This window comes from Petromyzon marinus, unplaced genomic scaffold (assembly GCF_048934315.1).
Source record: "Petromyzon marinus isolate PM22_M1 ecotype Great Lakes invasive population unplaced genomic scaffold, UKy_Petmar_22M1.pri1.0 PM_Scaffold_16, whole genome shotgun sequence".
NCBI lineage: Eukaryota > Metazoa > Chordata > Hyperoartia > Petromyzontiformes > Petromyzontidae > Petromyzon > Petromyzon marinus.
Genome location: NW_027423124.1, coordinates 1,460,264 through 1,482,314, shown reverse-complemented (window position 1 = coordinate 1,482,314; position 22,051 = coordinate 1,460,264).

Genomic DNA, 22,051 nt, shown 5'->3' with positions numbered 1-22,051 from the left:
CTGACAATGCAGTTGCAACGGAGTCCGCCAGACCGAGTGTCGTACACTTACACGCAGAATGTCACCCCTCCTGTCACCCCCCTGGCTCCGCCCCTGGACTCTTGTTGATAACCGTTTTGTTTGTATGTGTAAAGGAGTTCCCGACGACTCACTCGGAGGCTAAGGTAAGTTAAGGGCCTCCGCCAAGGGTTTATTACAAATCTTTAACAATACACAGGGGTTTAAAGCTTTTGTGACTGCAGTAATTCATATTCTTAGCTCTTTTGGTAAAGTCACGTTGAAGGGAAACAATAAAATAATAAAATATATATAAAACAATAAAAAATTCTCACGACGTTTCGACCATAACACAAACGGTCACCTGATGATGACCCTTTGTGTCATGGTCGAAACGTCGTGAGAATTTTTATTGTTTTATATATATTTTATTGTTTCCCTTCAACGTGACTTCACCGAAAGAGCTAACAATATTTAATACACAGGGGGTGAACAGCTTCCCAGGGGTTAGGGGGGTCCCCGGGCTAGGTCCCGACACAGCCGGCTGCCCTGTGCTGTCTCCTCTGCGCCGGCTGTGGGATCAGCCAACACGGCCGACCGAGGAGCCCAGCCACGTCCAGCCCTGGCACTGTGCCCTCTCCTATCCCTACCCTCTAGCCCCTGGCTCCCCGTTCCACACCTTCTCCGACCCCACTCTCCAGCTACGACCCCGCTGACGTCACGGCCCCCCCCCCCTTTTATCTTTGAGGAGCCGTGACGTCACTCTGCTGCCCCGAGCGCGTGACGTCACGTCATCGCCCTGGACGGCACAAGTGACGCACGTCATCGCCCTGGACGGCACACGTGACCTCACGTCATCGCCCTGGACAGCACACGTGACGCCAATTCCCCATTCTACTCCTCTACATTTGTAGTGAGTTATCGGAGACGACTTGTAGACGCCACGTGTTTATTCAATAAACGCTTAACATAGTTTCATTTAGTTTCATTTATTTGGTATAGCCCTGTGAGCCATTCGGCTCTTGAATCGGGTGCAACCTCACCAAACAAAAAAACTAAAACATGAACAAGAAAACATCTTAAAGTGACTTTGCGTGCATGTGCAAAACAGAAAATTCATGGAATAAAAACATCAAAATATTCCTGAATTTGCACTGTACACCAACGCTGTGTGCAAAAATCCCAGTGGGATGCAAATCAAACAACAACAACAAGAAAACTTAGTTTAAGGCCATCAGTCTAACTCCGTACTACAATAAATAAAAAAACATGGCCAAACCAACAGCAACATTCCCAGCCTTCACTAAGGCAACAGCCCGTTTTACTTATCACCTGGGGAGGTAACAGCCTCTGGACTCGGGCGTATTAACACCGGGCTAGAGCTCTTAGGTCCTCCGGCTACAAGCCCCGACCACTGGCCCACTCGGACCCGGGTGAGATCATCAGCCAGACCCAAAGCCCCCCGCTAAATTGGTTGATAAGCACTCTGTGAGACACTTCAGCACTCAGGCATTTACTAATGATGTGCTTCACTCGGATATTGACAAGGTCTGTGATAGCCCCAAACCTGACTACGGCTTGGGAGACCTTCAGTTACACGTTTATCCAAATTCTTAACAAACATGCTCCGTTGGTTAGATTTAAAATTAAAGGCAACCGCCCACCATGGTTTGATCCTTTGATTACAAAGCTCATGAAAACTAGGGACAAGGCTTGGGCATGTGCTCAGAAAAGTAATTTGGTCAATGACTGGCTAGAATACAGGATTTTCAGGAATAGATGCGTCAAAAAAATCAGGCATGCAAAAAATGCCTACTTTTCCTCCACTCTCCTGGAATCACATGGCAATGCCAGGCTCTTCTGGAAAACAATCAAATGTATCGACAAGGCATCTAACACAGATACTCTGCCTGTTGTGCTTAACCGAAATGGGGAATATTTTTCAGAGCCCCAAAAAATTGTCGACAATTTTAACCTTCATTTTTCTGAAGCTGGTAATCTTTTTGATAATGTACTGGGAGTCACCCTGGCTCATGCAATTTCCTAAACTCCTGTCCAAACATTAAACGAATTTAGTTTCCAGCCTATCCACGAAAGTAATGTTCTGAAACAACTGTCCTACCTCAAAGGGTCCTCTACTGGAGCGGATAGTATTCCCGTCTTTGCTCTGCTAACTGTTGGTCACCTAATCTACAAACCTATAGCTCATATTTTCAATCTGTCCATCAAAGAAGCATCAGTACCTCTAGAATGGTAATATTCCTATATTCGTCCACTTCACAAAGGGGGCCCTAAAGATTATCCAAATAACTACGGACCTATCTCAATTTTGTCCCTATTGATGAAAATTCTTGAAAAATGTTTGAAATACCAAATAAGCAGTTTCCTGTCCGACAACAAACTATTACATCGAAACCAATCTGGGTTCCGAAAAAATACAGCACCACACCTGCTGCATTAAACTCTCTTAATCACATTTACAGTAGCCTTGATAATAAGCAGTACTGTGCCTGTCTTTTTCTTGACCTGTCCAAAGCTTTTGATACAGTCGACCACAACACCCTGCTTAGTAAACTAAGTTGCCTCCGTTTCTCCAAACACGCAGTAGAATGGTTACAAAATTACCTCTCTTCTCGCACCCAAACTGTATTCGTAGATGGTTGGAGGTCAAACAGTGTTAAGATAACAAAAGGGTTTCCACAGGGTTCCATCCTTGGCCCCCTCTTGTTCTCTCTTTATATCAATGACTTGGGCACTGACCTGGATTATTTCAGGGTAAATCTGTTTGCAGATGACACGATACTGATTACTGCTGGCCGCTCTCTGGATGACGTGATTGCTAATCTCCAGGGTGATTTGAACAAACTACAACATCAGCTAGTTGCTCTTAAACTAGTCCTGAATACCTCCAAAACCAAGGTGCTATGCTTCTCACCAGGACTAAATTGCAGGAAGATATTTTTCCCCAATTATATTTCTTAAATAATCATCAAATAGAGCAAGTCATGATCTATAAGTATCTTAGGGTCATCTTTGATTACAAACTGAATTTTCAAGATTACATTGATTATATTGGTAAAAAGATAACATTTAAAATAGGTTTTCTGTATCGACACAAGCACTGCTTCTCCCCAATGTTCCGTTTGGAAATGATAAAAGCTACCATACTGCCTCTACTTGATTACTGTGACATCGTGTACAAATCAGCCCCAAGTACTGTACTGAAGAAGCTTGAATCAATTTATTACTCGGCCTTGAGATTTGCATTGAACTGCCCCTATAGGACTCACCACTGCGATCTCTACATTGGGTCAAACTTAACATCTCTTAATGATCGACGGCTTGTGCACCAGATCTTATTTATTCACGATGTACTTACAAAAAAATAAACAGACTACCAGCTGGATCTCCTCACTGTTTCTAAGAACAAATTTGACCTCAGGTCTTCGCTCATTTACCAGCTTCACATTCCTTATTGCCGTACAAATACTGGAGGAAGAGCCTTTACTATTGATGCCCCCGGGTCTGGAATGATATCGCCAATAAACTGCAACTTGGATCACTACCTATGAGATCTTCACTCAAAACTTATATAGAGTAGTTGTACACCCCTATCTGCCACTGCTATTCAAAATTGCCGGAATTCAAATGTATCGTTCCGGATGACCGCTGCAAAGTATAATCTTGAGTTTTGACTAGAGTGTGCTGATCTTCAAAGGTTTATTGAAAAAAATGTGATGCTGCTACTGATACTCCTGCTGTTATGGAGTGACTCTTGCAGCCAGCTATGGCTGAAAAGTTTGGTCGTACATGTTATGTATATATCGTTTATTGTTAAATTTGAATGACAGTTCCTATGATTACTCATTGTTTTTTTCGGTAAAGTCACGTATGTAGAAATACAATAAAATTATATTAAAACAAGAACCAATCACGACGTTTCGATCACAACGCAAGCGATCTTCATCAGGTGTCAAGAACAAATCACGGAGGTAAATACAACAAAAGATGAGAGACGAGAATTCAACAAACCTGAAAAAACATTATGTGAAGCACATCCACTCAGGCCAACACCACAGATAGACACTTCCTGGCAGACCACGAATTTCAAAAGAGTGTTAAATTTCGTGTTCAACCTTTGGATTGCACATACCAGCGTAGATAGAATGAAAAATACGAGGTACACGGTCAGTAGAAATACATATACAAGTCCACCAAGAGGTAAGGAGGGAGGAAAGACGGACAGGGAGGCAGGAAGTGTCTAACTGTGTTGTTGGCCTGACTGGATGTGCGTCACATAATGTTTTTTTCAGGTTTGTTGAATTCTCGTCTCTCATCTATTTGTTGTATTTACCTCCGTGATTTGTTCTTGACACCTGATGAAGATCGCTTGCGTTGTGATCGAAACGTAGTGATTGTTTTTTGTTTTAATATAATTTTATTGTATTTCTACATACGTGACTTTACCGAAAAAAACAATGAGTAATTTTATGCAGTCACGAAAGTTTTAATACTTTATTAGTTCCTATGATCACTGTTGCATTGCTTTTACAGCTTTATTTTGGTGATTTTGAAAACGTTTTGGTTTAGCCATGTATGTTTGTTGTAGTGCAGAGTTAGCCTGATAACTTTCATCTGCATTGTCTTATTTTGGTTGTTATTGTTTGACTTGCATCCCACTGGGATTTTTGCACACAACGTTTGAAATACGGTGATTTTCTGGAAGACTTTGCTGTTTTTTCCTGTATGTTTCTGTTGCGTGTAGTCACTTTAACGTGTTTCTTGTTCATGTTTTTGTTTTTTGCGGTTGCACCCGAGTGAAGAGCCGCATGACTCACAGGGTTATACCTAATAAATGAAACTGAAAACTAAAAACACTACCAACACTCCAACTCAACACAAAGTCAACATCATCACCACCAACATCACCACCACCACTCAACACAAAGTTAACATCATCACCATTAACATCACCACCACCACTCCACACAAAGTCAACATCATCACCATCAACATCATCACCACCACTCCAACTCAACACAAAGTCAACATCATCACCACCAACATCGCCATTACCACTCAACACCAAGTCAACATCATCACCATCAACATCACCACCAGCACTACCACCACTCCAACACAAAATCAACATCATCAGCGTCAACATCACCACCACCACTCCACACAAAGTCAACATCATCACCATCAACATCACCACCACTCCACACAAAGTCAACATCATCACCATCAACATCAACACCACTACTTCACACAAAGTCAACATCATCAACATCACCACCACCACTCCACACAAAGTCAACATAATCACCATCAACATCACCACCACCACTCCACACAAAGTCAACATCACCATCACCACTCCACACAAAGTCAACATCATCACCATCAACATCACCACCACTACTCCACACAAAGTCAACATCATCACCATCAACATCACCACCACCACTCCACACAAAGTCAACATCATCACCATCAACATCACCACCACCCCTCCAACTCTACACAAAGTCAAAATCATCACCATCAACATCACCACCACTCCAACTCTACACGAAGTCAACATCATCACCATCAACATCACCACCACCACTCCACACAAAGTCAACATCATCACCATCAACATGTCCACCACCCCTCCAACTCTACACAAAGTCAACATCATCACCATCAACATCACCACCACCACTCTACACAAAGTCAACATCATCAACATCACCACCACCACCTCAACTCTACACAAAGTCAACATCATGACCATCAACATCACCACTCCACACAAAGTCAACATCATCACCATCAACTTCACCACCACTACTCGACACAAAGTCAACATTATCAACATCACCACCACCACTCCACACAAAGTCAACATTATCAACATCACCACCACCACCACTCCACACAAAGTCAACATCATCACCATCAACATCACCACCACCACCACTCCACACAAAGTCAACATCATCACCATCAACATCACCACCACCACTCTACACAAAGTCAACATCATCACCATCAACATCACCACCACCACTTCAACTCTACACAAAGTCAACATCATCACCATCAACATCATCACTCCACACAAAGTCAACATCATCACCATCAACATCACCACCACCACCACTCCACACAAAGTCAACATCATCACCATAAACATCACCACCACCACTCCACACAAAGTGAACATCATCACCATCAACATCACCACCACCACTCCAACTCTACACAAAGTTAACATCACCACCACCACTCCACACAAAGTCAACATCACCACCACCACTCCACACAAAGTCAACATCATCACCATCAACATCACCACCACTCCACACAAAGTCAACATCATCACCATCAACATCATCACCACCACTCCACACAAAGTCAACATCACCATCACCACTCCACACAAAGTCAACATCATCACCATCAACATCACCACCACTACTCCACACAAAGTCAACATCATCAACATCACCACCACCACTCCACACAAAGTTAACATCATCACCATCAACATCACCACCACTACTCCACACAAAGTCAACATCACCACCATCAACATCACCACCACCACTCCACAAAAAGTCAACATCATCACCGTTCAACATCACCACCACCACTCCACACAAAGTCAACATCACCATCACCACTCCACACAAAGTCAACATCATCACCATCAACATCACCACCACTACTCCACACAAAGTCAACATCACCACCATCAACATCACCACCACCACTCCACACAAAGTCAACATCATCACCATCAACATCACCACCACTACTCCACACAAAGTCAACATCATCACCATCAACATCACCACCACCACTCCACACAAAGTCAACATCATCACCATCAACATCACCACCAATACTCCACACAAAGTCTACATCACCACCATCAACATCACCACCACCACTCCACACAAAGTCAACATCATCACCATCAACATCACCACCACTCCAACTCTACACGAAGTCAACATCATCACCATCAACATCACCACCACCACTCCACACAAAGTTAACATCATCACCATCAACATCACCACCACCACTCAACACAAAGTTAACATCATTACCATCAACATCACCACCACCACTCCACACAAAGTCAACATCATCACCATCAACATGTCCACCACCCCTCCAACTCTACACAAAGTCAACATCATCACCATCAACATCACCACCACCACTCTACAAAAAGTCAACATCATCAACATCACCACCACCACCACCTCAACTCTACACAAAGTCAACATCATCACCATCAACATCACCACTCCACACAAAGTCAACATCATCACCATCAACATCACCACCACCACTCCACACAAAGTCAACATTATCAACATCACCACCACCACTCCACACAAAGTCAACATTATCAACATCACCACCACCATTCCACACAAAGTCAACATCATCACCATCAACATCACCACCACCACTCTACACAAAGTCAACATCATCACCATCAACATCACCACCACCACTTCAACTCTACACAAAGTCAACATCATCACCATCAACATCACCACTCCACACAAAGTCAACATCATCACCATCAACATCACCACCACTCCACACAAAGTCAACATCATCACCATAAACATCACCACCACCACTCCACACAAAGTGAACATCATCACCATCAACATCACCACCACCACTCCAACTCTACACAAAGTTAACATCACCACCACCACTCCACACAAAGTCAACATCACCACCACCACTCCACACAAAGTCAACATCATCACCATCAACATCACCACCACTCCACACAAAGTCAACATCATCACCATCAACATCATCACCACCACTCCACACAAAGTCAACATCACCACTCCACACAAAGTCAACATCATCACCATCAACATCACCACCATTACTCCACACAAAGTCAACATCATCACCATCAACATCACAACCACCACTCCACACAAAGTCAACATCATCACCATCAAGATCACCACCACTACTCCACACAAAGTCAACATCACCACCATCAACATCACCACCACCACTCCACACAAAGTCAACATCACCACCACCACTCCACACAAAGTCAACATCATCACCATCAACATCACCACCACTCCACACAAAGTCAACATCATCACCATCAACATCATCACCACCACTCCACACAAAGTCAACATCACCATCACCACTCCACACAAAGTCAACATCATCACCATCAACATCACCACCATTACTCCACACAAAGTCAACATCATCACCATCAACATCACAACCACCACTCCACACAAAGTCAACATCATCACCATCAACATCACCACCACTACTCCACACAAAGTCAACATCACCACCATCAACATCACCACCACCACTCCACACAAAGTCAACATCATCACCATCAACATCACCACTCCACACAAAGTCAACATCACCATCACCACTCCACACAAAATCAACATCATCAGCGTCAACATCACCACCACCACTCCACACAAAGTCAACATCATCACCATCAACATCACCACCACTCCACACAAAGTCAACATCATCACCATCAACATCACCACCACTACTTCACACAAAGTCAACATCATCAACATCACCACCACCACTGCACACAAAGTCAACATAATCACCATCAACATCACCACCACCACTCCACACAAAGTCAACATCACCATCACCACTCCACACAAAGTCAACATCATCACCATCAACATCACCACCACTACTCCACACAAAGTCAACATCATCACCATCAACATCACCACCACCACTCCACACAAAGTCAACATCATCACCATCAACATCACCACCACCCCTCCAACTCTACACAAAGTCAAAATCATCACCATCAACATCACCACCACTCCAACTCTACACGAAGTCAACATCATCACCATCAACATCACCACCATCACTCCACACAAAGTCAACATCATCACCATCAACATGTCCACCACCCCTCCAACTCTACACAAAGTCAACATCATCACCATCAACATCACCACCACCACTCTACACAAAGTCAACATCATCAACATCACCACCACCACCTCAACTCTACACAAAGTCAACATCATGACCATCAACATCACCACTCCACACAAAGTCAACATCATCACCATCAACATCACCACCACTACTCTACACAAAGTCAACATTATCAACATCACCACCACCACTCCACACAAAGTCAACATTATCAACATCACCACCACCACCACTCCACACAAAGTCAACATCATCACCATCAACATCACCACCACCACCACTCCACACAAAGTCAACATCATCACCATCAACATCACCACCACCACTCTACACAAAGTCAACATCATCACCATCAACATCACCACCACCACTTCAACTCTACACAAAGTCAACATCATCACCATCAACATCACCACTCCACACAAAGTCAACATCATCACCATCAACATCACCACCACCACCACTCCACACAAAGTCAACATCATCACCATAAACATCACCACCACCACTCCACACAAAGTGAACATCATCACCATCAACATCACCACCACCACTCGAACTCTACACAAAGTTAACATCACCACCACCACTCCACACAAAGTCAACATCACCACCACCACTCCACACAAAGTCAACATCATCACCATCAACATCACCACCACTCCACACAAAGTCAACATCATCACCATCAACATCATCACCACCACTCCACACAAAGTCAACATCACCATCACCACTCCACACAAAGTCAACATCATCACCATCAACATCACCACCACTACTCCACACAAAGTCAACATCATCACCATCAACATCACCACCACCACTCCACACAAAGTCAACATCATCACCATCAACATACCCACCACTACTCCACACAAAGTCAACATCACCACCATCAACATCACCACCACCACTCCACACAAAGTCAACATCATCACCATCAACATCACCACCACCACTCCACACAAAGTCAACATCACCATCACCACTCCACACAAAGTCAACATCATCACCATCAACATCACCACCACTACTCCACACAAAGTCAACATCACCACCATCAACATCACCACCACCACTCCACACAAAGTCAACATCATCACCATCAACATCACCACCACTACTCCACACAAAGTCAACATCATCACCATCAACATCACCACCACCACTCCACACAAAGTCAACATCATCACCATCAACATCACCACCACTACTCCACACAAAGTCTACATCACCACCATCAACATCACTGCCACCACTCCACACAAAGTCAACATCATCACCATCAACATCACCACCACTCCAACTCTACACGAAGTCAACATCATCACCATCAACATCACCACCACCACTCCACACAAAGTTAACATCATCACCATCAACATCACCACCACCACTCAACACAAAGTTAACATCATTACCATCAACATCACCACCACCACTCCACACAAAGTCAACATCATCACCATCAACATGTCCACCACCCCTCCAACTCTACACAAAGTCAACATCATCACCATCAACATCACCACCACCACTCTACAAAAAGTCAACATCATCAACATCACCACCACCACCTCAACTCTACACAAAGTCAACATCATCACCATCAACATCACCACTCCACACAAAGTCAACATCATCACCATCAACATCACCACCACCACTCCACACAAAGTCAACATTATCAACATCACCACCACCACTCCACACAAAGTCAACATTATCAACATCACCACCACCACTCCACACAAAGTCAACATCATCACCATCAACATCACCACTCCACACAAAGTCAACATCATCACCATCAACATCACCACCACCACTCTACACAAAGTCAACATCATCACCATCAACATCACCACTCTACACAAAGTCAACATCATCACCATCAACATCACCACTCCACACAAAGTCAACATCATCACCATCAACATCACCACCACTCCACACAAAGTCAACATCATCACCATAAACATCACCACCACCACTCCACACAAAGTGAACATCATCACCATCAACATCACCACCACCACTCCAACTCTACACAAAGTTAACATCACCACCACCACTCCACACAAAGTCAACATCACCACCACCACTCCAACTCTACACGAAGTCAACATCATCACCATCAACATCACCACCACCACTCCACACAAAGTTAACATCATCACCATCAACATCACCACCACCACTCAACACAAAGTTAACATCATTACCATCAACATCACCACCACCACTCCACACAAATTCAACATCATCACCATCAACATGTCCACCACCCCTCCAACTCTACACAAAGTCAACATCATCACCATCAACATCACCACCACCACTCTACAAAAAGTCAACATCATCAACATCACCACCACCACCTCAACTCTACACAAAGTCAACATCATCACCATCAACATCACCACTCCACACAAAGTCAACATCATCACCATCAACATCACCACCACCACTCCACACAAAGTCAACATTATCAACATCACCACCACCACTCCACACAAAGTCAACATCATCACCATCAACATCACCACCACCCCTCCAACTCTACACAAAGTCAAAATCATCACCATCAACATCACCACCACTCCAACTCTACACGAAGTCAACATCATCACCATCAACATCACCACCACCACTCCACACAAAGTCAACATCATCACCATCAACATGTCCACCACCCCTCCAACTCTACACAAAGTCAACATCATCACCATCAACATCACCACCACCACTCTACACAAAGTCAACATCATCAACATCACCACCACCACCTCAACTCTACACAAAGTCAACATCATGACCATCAACATCACCACTCCACACAAAGTCAACATCATCACCATCAACATCACCACCACTACTCTACACAAAGTCAACATTATCAACATCACCACCACCACTCCACACAAAGTCAACATTATCAACATCACCACCACCACCACTCCACACAAAGTCAACATCATCACCATCAACATCACCACCACCACCACTCCACACAAAGTCAACATCATCACCATCAACATCACCACCACCACTCTACACAAAGTCAACATCATCACCATCAACATCACCACCACCACTTCAACTCTACACAAAGTCAACATCATCACCATCAACATCACCACTCCACACAAAGTCAACATCATCACCATCAACATCACCACCACCACCACTCCACACAAAGTCAACATCATCACCATAAACATCACCACCACCACTCCACACAAAGTGAACATCATCACCATCAACATCACCACCACCACTCGAACTCTACACAAAGTTAACATCACCACCACCACTCCACACAAAGTCAACATCACCACCACCACTCCACACAAAGTCAACATCATCACCATCAACATCACCACCACTCCACACAAAGTCAACATCATCACCATCAACATCATCACCACCACCACTCCACACAAAGTCAACATCACCATCACCACTCCACACAAAGTCAACATCATCACCATCAACATCACCACCACTACTCCACACAAAGTCAACATCATCACCATCAACATCACCACCACCACTCCACACAAAGTCAACATCATCACCATCAACATCACCACCACTACTCCACACAAAGTCAACATCACCACCATCAACATCACCACCACCACTCCACACAAAGTCAACATCATCACCATCAACATCACCACCACCACTCCACACAAAGTCAACATCACCATCACCACTCCACACAAAGTCAACATCATCACCATCAACATCACCACCACTACTCCACACAAAGTCAACATCACCACCATCAACATCACCACCACCACTCCACACAAAGTCAACATCATCACCATCAACATCACCACCACTACTCCACACAAAGTCAACATCATCACCATCAACATCACCACCACCACTCCACACAAAGTCAACATCATCACCATCAACATCACCACCACTACTCCACACAAAGTCTACATCACCACCATCAACATCACCACCACCACTCCACACAAAGTCAACATCATCACCATCAACATCACCACCACTCCAACTCTACACGAAGTCAACATCATCACCATCAACATCACCACCACCACTCCACACAAAGTTAACATCATCACCATCAACATCACCACCACCACTCAACACAAAGTTAACATCATTACCATCAACATCACCACCACCACTCCACACAAAGTCAACATCATCACCATCAACATGTCCACCACCCCTCCAACTCTACACAAAGTCAACATCATCACCATCAACATCACCACCACCACTCTACAAAAAGTCAACATCATCAACATCACCACCACCACCTCAACTCTACACAAAGTCAACATCATCACCATCAACATCACCACTCCACACAAAGTCAACATCATCACCATCAACATCACCACCACCACTCCACACAAAGTCAACATTATCAACATCACCACCACCACTCCACACAAAGTCAACATTATCAACATCACCACCACCACTCCACACAAAGTCAACATCATCACCATCAACATCACCACCACCACCACTCCACACAAAGTCAACATCATCACCATCAACATCACCACTCCACACAAAGTCAACATCATCACCATCAACATCACCACCACCACTCTACACAAAGTCAACATCATCACCATCAACATCACCACCACCACTTCAACTCTACACAAAGTCAACATCATCACCATCAACATCACCACTCCACACAAAGTCAACATCATCACCATCAACATCACCACTCCACACAAAGTCAACATCATCACCATCAACATCACCACCACTCCACACAAAGTCAACATCATCACCATAAACATCACCACCACCACTCCACACAAAGTGAACATCATCACCATCAACATCACCACCACCACTCCAACTCTACACAAAGTTAACATCACCACCACCACTCCACACAAAGTCAACATCACCACCACCACTCCAACTCTACACGAAGTCAACATCATCACCATCAACATCACCACCACCACTCCACACAAAGTTAACATCATCACCATCAACATCACCACCACCACTCAACACAAAGTTAACATCATTACCATCAACATCACCACCACCACTCCACACAAATTCAACATCATCACCATCAACATGTCCACCACCCCTCCAACTCTACACAAAGTCAACATCATCACCATCAACATCACCACCACCACTCTACAAAAAGTCAACATCATCAACATCACCACCACCACCTCAACTCTACACAAAGTCAACATCATCACCATCAACATCACCACTCCACACAAAGTCAACATCATCACCATCAACATCACCACCACCACTCCACACAAAGTCAACATTATCAACATCACCACCACCACTCCACACAAAGTCAACATCATCACCATCAACATCACCACCACCCCTCCAACTCTACACAAAGTCAAAATCATCACCATCAACATCACCACCACTCCAACTCTACACGAAGTCAACATCATCACCATCAACATCACCACCACCACTCCACACAAAGTCAACATCATCACCATCAACATGTCCACCACCCCTCCAACTCTACACAAAGTCAACATCATCACCATCAACATCACCACCACCACTCTACACAAAGTCAACATCATCAACATCACCACCACCACCTCAACTCTACACAAAGTCAACATCATGACCATCAACATCACCACTCCACACAAAGTCAACATCATCACCATCAACATCACCACCACTACTCTACACAAAGTCAACATTATCAACATCACCACCACCACTCCACACAAAGTCAACATTATCAACATCACCACCACCACCACTCCACACAAAGTCAACATCATCACCATCAACATCACCACCACCACCACTCCACACAAAGTCAACATCATCACCATCAACATCACCACCACCACTCTACACAAAGTCAACATCATCACCATCAACATCACCACCACCACTTCAACTCTACACAAAGTCAACATCATCACCATCAACATCACCACTCCACACAAAGTCAACATCATCACCATCAACATCACCACCACCACCACTCCACACAAAGTCAACATCATCACCATAAACATCACCACCACCACTCCACACAAAGTGAACATCATCACCATCAACATCACCACCACCACTCGAACTCTACACAAAGTTAACATCACCACCACCACTCCACACAAAGTCAACATCACCACCACCACTCCACACAAAGTCAACATCATCACCATCAACATCACCACCACTCCACACAAAGTCAACATCATCACCATCAACATCATCACCACCACTCCACACAAAGTCAACATCACCATCACCACTCCACACAAAGTCAACATCATCACCATCAACATCACCACCACTACTCCACACAAAGTCAACATCATCACCATCAACATCACCACCACCACTCCACACAAAGTCAACATCATCACCATCAACATCACCACCACTACTCCACACAAAGTCAACATCACCACCATCAACATCACCACCACCACTCCACACAAAGTCAACATCATCACCATCAACATCACCACCACCACTCCACACAAAGTCAACATCACCATCACCACTCCACACAAAGTCAACATCATCACCATCAACATCACCACCACTACTCCACACAAAGTCAACATCACCACCATCAACATCACCACCACCACTCCACACAAAGTCAACATCATCACCATCAACATCACCACCACTACTCCACACAAAGTCAACATCATCACCATCAACATCACCACCACCACTCCACACAAAGTCAACATCATCACCATCAACATCACCACCACTACTCCACACAAAGTCTACATCACCACCATCAACATCACCACCACCACTCCACACAAAGTCAACATCATCACCATCAACATCACCACCACTCCAACTCTACACGAAGTCAACATCATCACCATCAACATCACCACCACCACTCCACACAAAGTTAACATCATCACCATCAACATCACCACCACCACTCAACACAAAGTTAACATCATTACCATCAACATCACCACCACCACTCCACACAAAGTCAACATCATCACCATCAACATGTCCACCACCCCTCCAACTCTACACAAAGTCAACATCATCACCATCAACATCACCACCACCACTCTACAAAAAGTCAACATCATCAACATCACCACCACCACCTCAACTCTACACAAAGTCAACATCATCACCATCAACATCACCACTCCACACAAAGTCAACATCATCACCATCAACATCACCACCACCACTCCACACAAAGTCAACATTATCAACATCACCACCACCACTCCACACAAAGTCAACATTATCAACATCACCACCACCACTCCACACAAAGTCAACATCATCACCATCAACATCACCACCACCACCACTCCACACAAAGTCAACATCATCACCATCAACATCACCACTCCACACAAAGTCAACATCATCACCATCAACATCACCACCACCACTCTACACAAAGTCAACATCATCACCATCAACATCACCACCACCACTTCAACTCTACACAAAGTCAACATCATCACCATCAACATCACCACTCCACACAAAGTCAACATCATCACCATCAACATCACCACCACTCCACACAAAGTCAACATCATCACCATAAACATCACCACCACCACTCCACACAAAGTGAACATCATCACCATCAACATCACCACCACCACTCCAACTCTACACAAAGTTAACATCACCACCACCACTCCACACAAAGTCAACATCACCACCACCACTCCAACTCTACACGAAGTCAACATCATCACCATCAACATCACCACCACCACTCCACACAAAGTTAACATCATCACCATCAACATCACCACCACCACTCAACACAAAGTTAACATCATTACCATCAACATCACCACCACCACTCCACACAAATTCAACATCATCACCATCAACATGTCCACCACCCCTCCAACTCTACACAAAGTCAACATCATCACCATCAACATCACCACCACCACTCTACAAAAAGTCAACATCATCAACATCACCACCACCACCTCAACTCTACACAAAGTCAACATCATCACCATCAACATCACCACTCCACACAAAGTCAACATCATCACCATCAACATCACCACCACCACTCCACACAAAGTCAACATTATCAACATCACCACCACCACTCCACACAAATTCAACATTATCAACATCACCACCACCACTCCACACAAAGTCAACATCATCACCATCAACATCACCAAAACCACCACTCCACACAAAGTCAACATCATCACCATCAACATCACCACTCCACACAAAGTCAACATCATCTCCATCAACATCACCACCACCACTTCAACTCTACACAAAGTCAACATCATCACCATCAACATCACCACTCCACACAAAGTCAACATCATCACCATCAACATCACCACCACCACTCCACACAAAGTCAACATCATCACCATAAACATCACCACCACCACTCCACACAAAGTCAACATCATCACCATCAACATCACCACCACCACTCCAACTCTACACAAAGTTAACATCACCACCACCACTCCACACAAAGTCAACATCACCACCACCACTCCACACAAAGTCAACATCATCACCATCAACATCACCACCACTCCACACAAAGTCAACATCATCACCATCAACATCACCCCCACCACTCCACACAAAGTAAAGAAGACCACCTCCCACCAATGCAATTAGCAGAACCGTTTTCTTTTTATTACTTTTTTGTCTCCAATTTCCAGAACGAAGCTCACGCCCGAAACCTCGCGACACACGCGACTCCTGAACCCGAGCGAGCAATGCCGACGCCTAACTTGCTGTAGTTGTCTGTGTGTGGATATTTTTGCCATTGCCCCCCCCCAGCACCCCCTCGATCTCCCCTCACCCCCATTCCCGCCTCGTATGAAGGAGGCCGTCGGTTCGATCCCGACCCAGAACGCCTGCTGTATATTTGGAGTATGCGTGTCTCTCTTCATCTCTCATCATCACGGTGGCTATGAGATGTTAACTACCTCGCCTGCTACGCAGGAGGTCGTGGGTTTGATCCTGACCTTAACACCTGCTGCTATATATTTGGAGTCTGCGTCTCCCTCTCATCATCACCACAGTGGCTAGGAGATGTTAACTACTTCGCCTGGTATACAGGAGGTCGTGGGTTTGATCCTGACCCTAACACCTGCTGCTGTATATTTGGAGTCTGCGTCTCCCTTTCATCATCATCATCACAGTGGCTGGATATGTTAACTACTTCGCCTGGTACACATGAGGTCGTGGGTTTGATCCTCACCCTAACACCTGCTGCTGCTGTATATTTGGAGTCTTCGTCGCCCTTTCATCCTCATCACGATGTCTAGGAGATGTTAACTACCTCGCCTGGTACGCAGGAGGTCGTGGGTTCGATCCTGACCCTAACACCTGCTGCTGCTGCTGCTGTATATTTGGAATCTGCGTCTCCCTTTCATCATCATCACGGTGGCTAGGAGATGTTAACTACTTCGCCTGGTACACAGGAGGTCGTGGGTTCTATCCAGACCCTAACACCTGCTTCTGCTGTATATTTGGAGTCTGTGTCTCTCTCTCATCATCACTGTGGAGATGTTACCTACCTCGCCTGGTTTACAGGAGGTCGTGGGTTTGATCCTGACCCTAACACCTGCTGCTGCTGTATATTTGGAGTCTGCGTCTCCCTCTCATCATCATCACACAGTGGCTAGGAGATGTTAACTACCTCGCCTGGTACGCAGGAGGTCGTGGGTTCGATCCTGACCCTAACACCTGCTGCTGCTGCATATTTTTAGTCTGCGTCTCTCTCCCCACGGTGGTGATTGTGTGGGGTTTTTTTCCGGGTCTCCTAAGGATTTTTTCCCACCTCCACAATTCCAATTATATCGGCCGAGGCAGTCTTAAAAAAACCAATGCAAGACATTATTACGACGATGATGATTATTATTATCATCATCGATGATGATTATCATCGTCATCGTAAAAAAAAATGCGCCTGTTGCATTGTATTATCGCAAGCAATGACGACGTGTGGTGAATGCGAGACCTTGATGATGACGCTCTTTGTGGTTCTTTCGGTAAAGCCACGTAGTTAGAAATACAATGGAAACAAATCGCGACGTTTCGATGGCACCGCGAGCGACCTTCATCAGGTGGTAAAAGTGCAGCAAGGAAAACAACTGCTGAAGTGGGCGAGAGAGCTGCCGTGGCAAGAGGTTATATAGGCAAGAAGGGGGGAGGAGCAACGGGGGAGAGAGAGGGGGGAGGTGTGGGGTAGGGGGAGGGGTAGGGGCACTGCGTGAGCGCTAGGAGGAGTGAGGACGTGAGGCTGGGGGGGAGGGAGGAAGTGGGCAGGGCTAGAAGTGAAAGGCTGGGAAAGCTGAGGATGCGGCGGGGGGGAAATTAACTCGGAAAAATAGACAAGTACCCGGCAGATATGATGGATACAACCATAAACAGTTAAGGGTTTCGAATTCTTGGTTCTTTCGGTAAAGTCACATAGAAGGGAAACAATGAAATAATAAAAATATGAAAAAAGATTGTTTCCCTTCTACGTGGTGGTGACTTTACCGAAAGAACCAAGACTATGAATCCCTGCAGTCATGAAAGCTTTAAATTAAAAAGTTAAGGGTTTACCTGGTTAATAACATCCTTCCAATGATTGCTCAATTTGTATCCATCTTCCCGGTTGAAGTTATGCCTGTGTTTATATATGCGAATGGCTTCATGAACAAACCTTTGATAGTAGCCCAAAGGTTTTCAGAGTACCTTGGTCTCGGAAAAAAACAATATCATGCGAGCCCAAAGCGTTATAACAATGGTCAGCCACGACAGAGGTATTGGTTCTGCCGTGTTTCAGATCTGCCTTGTTTTCGCGAACGCGGTCCGAGACATGTCGTTTCGTTTCCCCGATGTAACTGCTGCCGCAGGTACAACTCAGTTTGTAGACTCCAGGGTATTGCATGTCAGGAATGACATCCTTCACAGATGGGATTAGATCACGGATTTTTGTGTACTGTATTGAATCTGACCTGGATCTTGTGTTTGTTTAAGATTTTGGAAATCTTTTTGGTAACGCCGGCTATGTATGGTACGTGATGGTTTTTATCTGCTTCTCAGTGGGTTGTTTCTCCATGGTTGGCGAAACAGCTTTGCGATGAATGCGGTCCGAGTACCCATTCATCTTGAGGGCCTGGTGTACATGTTCCCGTTCACTGGCTAGGTGGTGTTGGTCGGAAATGCAGTGGGCCCTATTGTGTAGTGTTTTGATGAGGGAATTCTTCTGTGCCGAATGGTGGTGGGAATCAGATTTTTTTTGTCTTGCTGTGGTTTTACCACCTGATGAAGATTGCTTGTGTTGCAATCGAAACGTCGTGTTTTGTTTTATTTTATTTCTAGCTACTTGACTTTACCGAAAGAACCAAAGAGTATGGATTCCTGCAGTCACGAAAGCTTCAAATCAAGATTGATGATGATACTTTGATGTTATTGTTGTTTTCTGTTTTATCAAACAGAAACACACACAGGTTAGTGGTGAACTAAGTAACGAATTGGCCACGTTTTGTTTACGTGACAACCCCTTACTGATTGTAAATGTCACAGTGGGTTTACTCTCCAACACACACACACACACACCGGATAGTGCTGGACTAAGTAACTAATTGTCCACGTTTTGTTTATTTGAACAAACCTTCACTGATTGTAAACGTTGTAGTGGGTTTACTCTCCAACACACACACCGGATAGTGCTGGACTAAGTAACTAATTGTCCACGTTTTGTTTATTTGAACAAACCTTTACTGATTGTAAAAGTTGTAGTGGGTTTACTCTCCAACACACATACACCCATTAGTGCTGAAATAAGGAACTAATTGGCCACGTTTTGTTTATGTGACAACACCCGTACTAAATTGGGCTGTGCGTAGGGGCAGCAGTGGGGAGTTTTAACGACACGGCATTTATACACTTCGCGTGATCTAACCCCAAGGAAAAGCACAGAAACCTCCATCATCGTGGGTGAGGAGTTTTTTTTTTTTTTTAACGAAGCGCATTGAATGCACGGGGAACAGATTTAAGTGTTGGGCACGGACTCATGCCATTTCTGCTCGCGCATGCACGCGGGGTGCGTGTATGCGCGAGCGAAAGGTTGTTGTTATTTGACTTGCATCCCACTGGGATTTTTTTGCACCCAGCGTTGGTGTACGGTGCTATTTCAGGAATATCTTGATTTTTTTCCTGGATTTTTATGTTTGCACAGTCACACAAAGTCACTTTAAGATGTTTTTCTTGTTCATGTTTTTTGTTTGTTGCGGTTGCACCCGATTCAAGAGCCGAATGGCTCACAGGGCTATACCAAATAAATGAAACTATGAACTATGATGCGAACGGGCGGGCATGCGAACGGGCGGGCATGCGAACAAATGAACGAACGGGCGCGCGTTATTGTACGTTGCCCATCGTGTTGTTGAAAAACCTCCGGAGCTTCCACGCCCTGGCGAAGACCCCCCACTCCGCCTGGCCCCCGCAACGGGAGCCCGACTCGTAGATGCCCACCACGTACCACTTGCCGTCCTCTTGCTTGCACATCAGAGCAGCGGAGGCGTTCGACTTCGGAGGGGAGAGAAATGCCAACGACAAAAAAAACACGCGTGGGTATATATGCGAGTGTGTGGGTGAGTGTTTGTGGGGAGCGGTGGTGTAGCGGTCGGCGCTACGCTGCACTACGAACCCGGCGACCCAGGTTCTATCCCAGCTCACGGCCAACAGCACCTGTGACGATTATCTGAACCGGTCCCGGGCCTCCCCTTGGTCGACTCAGCCTCAAATGAGTACCCAGGTGCGGTGTAGGAATATCACCACTGGGGAGACAAAGGCGGTCGGGCGTGGTGCTGGCAACCCACCCCCCCGTGTGCTGTTCCGGCCTTCATAGTTGCTCGCTAACAGCACTTGTGTGAGTGTATGAGTGAGTGTGTATGAGTGAGTGTGTGTATGACAGTGCTGTGGGGGGAGGTCCAATTTCGATTGGCTCCTCCCCTCATGGCATCTGTGTCCACCACAGGGG